Source organism: Pteropus alecto, unplaced genomic scaffold (assembly GCF_000325575.1).
Source record: "Pteropus alecto unplaced genomic scaffold, ASM32557v1 scaffold65, whole genome shotgun sequence".
Lineage (NCBI taxonomy): Eukaryota > Metazoa > Chordata > Mammalia > Chiroptera > Pteropodidae > Pteropus > Pteropus alecto.
This window is the reverse complement of record NW_006439191.1, coordinates 9,266,646-9,275,033: the sequence shown is the minus strand read 5'-3', so window position 1 is coordinate 9,275,033 and position 8,388 is coordinate 9,266,646. Positions and strand designations below refer to the sequence as shown.

Genomic DNA, 8,388 nt, shown 5'->3' with positions numbered 1-8,388 from the left:
AGTGTGGGAAACGGGGAGGTGAAATTGGAACGGAACAGTCCGAAGAGCAGCCATTGCCGTGAGAAGTGGAATCCGAGCTGGGTCTCAAAGGACGGGCAGGTTTCGGAGAGAAGGATGGGAGGAAGAGAGGAGGAAACGATGCGTATCAGGACGCAGCGAGGAGGGCAGCGTGTGGCGGGAGCGGCTGTTTTGGGGCAAAGCACGAAATCGAAATGGATGATGGGCATGGGACGCTGAATGAACACCGTGCAAACACGAGTCAGGATGGATGGCCTGGTGGCGACACGCTCGCTGACTGAGAAAGGGGAGACAGACAGCAGAGATGGGGAGACGAGGCTGGAGCTGGTTCCAGGTACGCAGAGCTGAGATGGAAAAACGGACGATACTTTCCTCTTCCCTTAATGACTCAGAAAGCCCCTGAGAAGCTCATCAAGCGTGAATGAAAACACTGAGTATCAGCGGTCATAAATGTATATGCAAGAGAGACATTCTGGTGAAATTTTGGGTAAACCAAGGTTTATATAAACTTATGTACGTTCTAACACATTTCCATACTCACTGTTGTTTAAGATTTACGCAGAATATATTTCATTACTTTTGTTAAGATAAGACACAAACATTTCTTCACTTTTGAAATTGTATGGATTTTGTCTATAAAATAGTAAAAATGTTTTCCATTTTAATTACAAACTGTACAAATTATACAGAGAAGAGTTAATACATTAATTCTAATCTCAGCGAAGGTATGTTTGTATTTCTGAAGATAAATTTAAGTTATCTATTTTACGAACAGGGTAAGGCTTTCATCAATTAGACCAGAGATCAAAAGTATAAAAAAATCATAATTCATAAACTTACGAATTATCTTCTCCAACATTTGATGATTCTCAGTGATCAGTATAACACGTCTACATTTTGCTCAGTGTGAGAGGTATTATTTGAGCTCAAAATGACAAGGAAGATTATTCATCTTTCTTAAATTCATGTCGACGTATTTTGGATTATTTTGCCCCTATGAATTTACTCAGTATCATACAAGTTCCAATTGGGAAGGTTTAAAGTCACACCTGCTATTAAACACACACACACACACACACACAAACACACACACACACACGCACACGCACGCACGCACTTGGGGTGGGGAGTTAAAAAAAAATAATAAAAACCCACTGTATCAGAATGAATTCCAACAGTGTAACCAATACCTTGCAGCTGCTGTGATATCTTCATTTTACTAGCTTGGAGAATAGACCACTCCTTCAGTTTCTACAGAAATTCTTTAATTATGCTTTTAAGAACAATATACAGCGAATTGATTTTTCTTCCTTAACTAAATTTTCTCTTATTCATCCTTTTGCTTAAAAATTAAATGTATGTAACTCAATTCACTGTCCAAAGCTTTCATAAAGATCAAAGCAAAACTATTCACAGTTTTTATAAAAATAATACTGACAGAAAAGGAGTTTTCTTCTCAGCCAAAAGTCTGAGACAAAAAAAAAAAAAAAAATCGACTTAGCTGAAAAGAATGAGGACAACTGAGAATTTTCTGAGGAAAAAATGAGGACAACCCCACCAAGGTGGGACCACATGTTTTAAAGCTACGGTGGGGTCCTTGTGAGGCTCTGTGTCTGTACTAGGGCAGCTTGGCTAAAACCTTAAATTCAATGTATTCATTTCACAACCACATCAAAGTTTAGGACACTGTTCTAAGAATAATGTATTAAAAAGACCACAATAAGAAGTCAGAGGACCTGATACCAAGTGGGTATTAGTCTTGGGCTGTAATCTCTCTGGTTTCGACCCTCATCTGTAAAATAAAGTGAGATGGATGAAATTATTTCTAAGGTCTTTTTCTGCCGTGAAATTCTCCTGTAGTCTCCTCTGGAATTTTAGATAATTCGAGTCACCACATAGGTATTTTTAACACTCTGCCACGGCAAAAGCTGAGACTCCAGGTTTCCCCTAATCAAAACTCTATGTTGAAATACTTCGTTAAATAATCAAGAAAAACAATCCTCCTGCAAGGGAGGGAAGAACCAGTATTTTAAAATTCCTTGCAAAATAATGTTGGCTCTTTATCTGAATCTCTAGGGAGGCCTTTTAAATGGCTGGATACATGCTTTCGTGAAAAAGTGCTAAAAATGATCGGTGGGAGGAAGGAGACGCACGAAATCTGATGCCAGGGTCACCTTCGTGCTAGCATGTGTCAGCGGAGGAAAAAACACCGGAGGGCACCGTGCCAGGTTGTCAAAGGCCCTCCTGGTAAACAGAGGTCAGACACCATCCAGCTCACCGGAAAAGCAAACACAAAAACAGTGCTCAGTGAAAACGGTTACTTTTCAATTTCCAAAAGCCTCCTTCCTGAGTCCCCCACCCACTCACTACCTGACACAGGCAGTATAAAAATCTTCTTCTTTTTTTTTAATTTAAAAAATTTACCTTTGATAGGCTTTTTTGGTTAACGTTTCATCCATTCTGAAATATGAACTTTGATTTTTAAAGGAGGAGCCAGGCTTTGATGAGAAACACTGTTTCAATGTTGATTTTGTTTTCTGATTAAAAAACACATTCTTTTTTTAAAGTACGAAAATGCAGAAAATGATACAGAAAAAGAATCGCCCTTCCTCTCACTATATAGATCTAACCTCTGTAATTTTTTCTGCTCTATTTCCTTTCAGTATTTTATGCTTTGGGCCAAAATATACACATTAAATATGTACACGATTAGGATCATATTGGATGCCTAAAGTCCGTGTCATGAAACTCTTCAGAAAACATAATTTTCGGTAGCTGTATAATGTTCCATTATATTTACCATTATTTATATTATGCACACAACTGTACTCATAGTAATACATGACTTTTTGTCTATTTTGTTTACGTACATCTATCTATCTTTCTCATTTATTTATAAGAGGCTTGTATTAAAGCTATGAAAAAATCACAATTGTGGCAAATATTTTTTCCTAGTTTGTGGCACCTTTTTTAACACGATTTTTTTGAACGTGTATTTTAAATTTCTTTTGTAATCTCTATGACTTCTTTTACAGTAAGAGTTACCCTTGATCCAGATATCATTTTTCCCTAGGTTTCACTTACTATTACTTTGTGATGCTCGATTATCATCTTCTGTAAAGCTCTGTTTTAAGGGGAGAAAAATAGAGTCCAAAAATTCATTTTCATAAAATACATGGCATCTGATATTGTGAGAACAAAGAGCTGATCGTGCTGCATCTGTGCTGCCAGGGGCTGATTCCATGGTCCAGCTGGACCACCCAAACCCAGTGCCGGCTGTGGCTTGGCACCATCAGGTCACACTTGCTCCCTTGAGTTTAATGATCAGCTGGGACAAATGCGGATTCTAAGATGGATGGGTCCTTCCGGACTAAACAGTGGTGACAGAAATGTCTCGGTTAGTTGGAGAAACTGGGCTGGGAGGGTACGAGGCCTGGGGAAATCCGCTGTCTGCCTTCCTGCCCCGCCGGAAGAGGGCTGACCTGTCAGAAGGAAGGACAGCCGGTCTGGCCCCATTTGAGAATGCGAGCTTGGTGGCAGTCACTGGCCCAGGGGCTTATCTCGGGGTTTCATTCATGAAGCTTCTCTGCTTCCTCAGTCTGAGTGGATCCACTGATCCGATTCTCACAGAATCACACTGTTTCAGTTATTCTGGCTTCAGGATAGGCAAGTCTCACGACAGAATATGGTTAGTTAATCCTAATTCTCTGAAGCAACTAAGAGCTTTTGAGTGTGATCGTTGCATCTGCTACTTGAAAACAATTCTGGTTAATGAAAGATGGGAAGAGATTCTTCAATGGACCCCCAACCAAAAGGAGAACTTGAATTCTCAGATGACACGCACGTGCTAGATTACAGTCTACAACAAAGACCCTCAAGGAACTCTCAGACGCCCTTTGCTCACTCCGAACAGCTTCACGACGGGCTGGCTGCGTGGACCACACGGCGGTAACATGGTCACAAGCCTCCCCAACGCCTCCCCCTGCATTGATCATCCTCTGCAAAGCCAACTCACACTCATCCCTACGTCAACACCAAGCTTTCCCAGAATCTGACTTTACGTCACAGGCTGAGGTATTTTGGAGGCAAAGACTTGCATCTGTAGAATCCAAGGACTCTTTCTTGTCGTAAATGTTAAAAAAAACACCCTTTCCGCTCCTTCTTCCTGGAAGTGCTGATATCTGGTTCTTCTACGTGGAAAACGCACATCTTTTTATCATCCTGGCTTCCGTCTATCGCGAACCCTTCAGCGTAGGGCTGGAAAGGATGCGTTCCCACCTCTCCTGAGGAAGGCCGCCTAAGCACAGCCCTTCATCTCTTCAGCATCACTAAATCGCCCCTTTGTCATCTCTTCTCCACCCTAAAAGTTCCAATTCGCTGTGCGTTTGTTGAGCAGTCGCAAGTCAAAGACACAGTTTCTTCTCTCCAGCACCAAAGCAGGACGCTGGGAGGCTGACGGAAATGTGAGGGGGAAAGCGAAGAAGGCGGGCCATGGACAAGACTGTGATCATGTCCCAAAATACTCTACTTCTTAGATTCCGAACTAAAAATGCAACTTAACTTCGCTATCTTCGAATCAAAGAAAACGGATAAATATCAAGATGGCAGCTCGGCTAAGAAGATGGGAAATTTTAGGATTAAAGGGGAGAGACTCTGAAATCCCTCACGTCACTCTTAAGCCATTCCTAGCTCACCAGCTCTGTAGTAAGAGGCCTAACATACCAGCTCTGTAGTAAGAGGCCTAACGTATAAGTGTCTGGCTTGACGGATGCTTACAGATGTACACATCCGTGTAAGCACCAATCAGATCAAGTTACAGGGCATTTCTCGGCACCCCACAAGGCTCCCCTGTACCCCTTCCAATCAGTAATCAGACCCTACCCCAGAGGTAAGCAACATTCAGGCTTTCATCGCCATAGATTAGCTTTGCCTAAAGGATCGCCTTTTTTCATCCGGTCAAAAATAAAAGTTTAAGTAGCACTTTAGATAGTAAAATTCGAGTTAGCTCAGTTGAGGAAAATATATAAAAATGAAGTCTCAGTAACATTTTAAATGGGCGACTCCTAGATGAGTCTCTGTTCATCTTTTCTCTCGACGTTTTAGAAATATCTGTCCTGATGACTTAAAAGGTAGACACCTTAAATTAGCTATAAAAGGCCTTCAACGAGCAGCGAAGCTTCAAGGGTCTACAGCAAAGCCACTCCTGGGACCGTCATCTGTCATTATGTTACTTTTGAATAGATTATTTAAAAATCCATACTGTTCTGCTCCCTATATTTTAGTCTCTTCCACACTTTAAGATCTCGTCTGAGTTGACAATATCTAGCTGTAGTAAGTGCACGCCTCTGACATTTGGGCAGAATATTTCAATGGAGATTTCTACGTGCTCTTGTGAATACAGAGCTGTCTGTGACGGTGACAGATCCAGGCAGGAGACAAAGGATTATCCACGACAGTGAGAGATCCAGGCAGGAAGTGAAGACCCGAAACTTTTAACAGTTGGGAGGGGGTAAGAAAAACCAGCGAGCAATGTATTACGAAAATGACAGTCGGGGAAAGGGTGGAGGCATGGATTCCATCAGGGGGAGGGATGAGCAGAAAGGATGGCATCGGGCCGTGGAACGTAAAGCGACGGTTTAGGGAGTGGCAGGTGGCATCCCACGCTACGGAAGTGAGGACGTGAACAAACGAGATGAGCTCGTCACAGGTCACCGACCCAGGTGATGCCAGGAAAGGCCTGATGGCAAAAGTTAAACTGTGAGGCATTGAAAGAGGTCATATAAAGTAAGAGCATTAAGTGTAACGATGTATTAGAGGTAATAATAAGCAACATTTACAGACCTTCGCTATGTGCCAAATGCTCTTGTTAGCACTGGACATATATTACAACATTTTAAAATTCTTAACCCTGTGAGGTAATAAGCATAGATTTTATACCCGAGGAACTGAGAAAGGTTAAAGAATTCACCCCAATTCCCAGTTAATAAGTGCAGAGGCGGGATTCGAACCCGGGCGGTTCACTCCTCGGCCCACACTCTTAACCTCTGTGCAAAATGACAGCAAACATTCCAACCGATCTCATCAAGCATCGGGTGACGCTGCCCACATGCCGGGGGCTGAGACGGGCAACTCTGGTTCCAGTAAACCAGAGAGAGGGGAGCTCGTCAAAAAAGCCGCTATAGGATGTGTGCTTAGGAGGTCGCAGTGAGGACCAACTCAGCCAGACGCACAAAATCGTAATGGGTAAAGTCTACAGTTTCCATTTTCTTAGCAAGTAGTGTCTGGTAGTCGGGGGCCTGGCACAAAGGCATCAGAAACCATGACGATGACAGCACGAACTGTGATATTGAAACGAGAGGATTCAGTTTAGACCGCACTCCCCCAAAAGAACATGCTGCACTTAAAATGTGGAAAATCTGTTTACTGCATCTCCAAGAATCCGCTGTGTGTCCCACACTAGGTCGGGTCTCTGTACTACGTGGGGACGGCACACACAGCCTGGAGGAGTCGGGTGGCTTCTTCCTCAGGATCTGTCCACGGTAGCTCTGGGCACCTGCCATCTGCGTGAATGACCTACAGATGACGAGGGCAGCCTGTGGCAGACACCCGTGCTTCTCATGGTCGCCCGCATGATCTGTGATCTGTGCCATCTCAGCTCTGTGATGGACTCGCACTGTGCTTACTACATAGCGAGCACTTAGCAACTGTTTCTTGAACTAATGCGGAAACTAAAAACAAAGAAGCTTGAGCCAAAAAAATAAAAAATCAGTTACATTTGAGCAGCGCAGAGATGTGACGGAAAAGCTTCAGAATCCGACAGACCAGGACTCAATTCTACGCTCTGCCGCTTATTTATGAACCATTTCATCTTTTAAACACTAATTTTTCCAAACTCTAGGTTCTGCATTTATAAAATGGAGATGACAATAATAACTCTGAATTCCTTAGGCTGTTTTCAGGGTTAAATCAGAGAATGCACGTAAAATATAGCACACTGTCTAGCATATAGTGGGGGTTCAATAAAATCATTAATACTGTTATTACAAATTTAATTGAGACCGTTAAAGTCCATTTTCTTCACCAAAGATACAGGGACGATGCACGACCGAGATTTGTTTCATAATTGAAAAAAACTATTTACACTCGAGGGACTATTCATTATTTTGGAATATTCTAGAAAAATTATGGTGATGATAAAACAGTATGAATATTCTTAGGAAGATCATTTTGTTTTAAGATTACATACAGGAGATGGTCATGAGGTAGCAGAATAAGAAAGAATTTAAATGTTTTGTAATCTAAATGGCAACGTTGACAGAAAGCTAAATATTCTTAACTGCTTATACACGTCTTCAGAATGCTCCCCACCTGTCCCCATTTTAAAACCTTAATAGGACACTTACTATGTTCTCTTTAGTATACTCTATAATTTACATTTTATAGACTTAATTCACAAGGATACTGAATTACTTTTCTTTTAAATCATCATTTTTAAACGGAATGTCTTGGGTTACTTATTTTAACTAAGGAAAATTAAATAATTTCTAACCTCTGTGGTGCTAAAAATCACACTGGAATCCATGTGGAACTGACCTCTCCGAAGGTGTATCTGGACCCCAGACTGTGACCGTTTGTCCCTTCAACAGCGAATGTCCACGCTTCGAATACTAAAATCTCGGTTCTCTTTCTAACTGGCAGGAATATGCCATTCTAAGGGAGAAACTGCTGAGATATTTATGGATTACGGGTGACTGTGTTGCTGAATTTCCTCTACTGTCTTCCACGTCTGTCCAGTTTAAAGCCCCCTTACGCGTTCAGTGGCTACTGATTAGCTGAGAAAAACTCACCCTCACTTTAACTGTGAAATAGTTTACGAGATCTCCCCACGAGAGACAGTGAGCACGTTGCAGAGACGAGATCAAAGACCGCAGTGAACGATGGTAAAAACGTGCATTTTGCACACAGTGTATAAACTTAGTTTACGAGATCTCCCCACGAGAGACAGTGAGCATGTTGCAGAGATGAGATCAAAGACCGCAGTGAACGATGGTAAAAAACGTGCATTGTGCACACAGTGTATAAACCCCCACGCCAACTCAACCAAACTTGTTGGCAAAAGAAAAATGCCCACACTTCTATTATGAATTACCTAGTTCTCCTTAAAACGACGGAGTTCCAAGGCTTGGCAGGTCACGAGTTGAAGAGCAACTTATTCTGCTGGTCACTGACAGCTGAGGGAAGCAGGTTGTGGCGAATGCGTTCTCGAACGCATTTTGTGTCTGCCACTTCTAAGGGGGGACAGTACTAAAGGTCAAACTACCTCATGACCCTGGTCCCGTGCACTGCACACCCCAAAAGAGGATCTACAGG

The 8,388-nt window shown here is 42.2% G+C and overlaps 1 protein-coding gene across 2 annotated transcripts in view; it reads right to left on the bottom strand.

Annotated features, from left to right (window-relative positions):
* Window positions 1-8,388, bottom strand: part of DISP1 (dispatched RND transporter family member 1) — a 125,837-nt gene that overhangs the window by 24,534 nt on the left and 92,915 nt on the right. Inside the window, exon 1 of one of the 2 annotated variants that reach the window (XM_025049829.1) lies at window positions 8,168-8,200. The exons of the other annotated variant lie outside the window; for it this stretch is intronic. The gene's annotated coding sequence lies outside the window, so the exon portion shown is untranslated. Of the gene's footprint in view, window positions 1-8,167; window positions 8,201-8,388 lie in introns of those variants that run through there. 2 annotated transcript variants of the gene reach the window in all.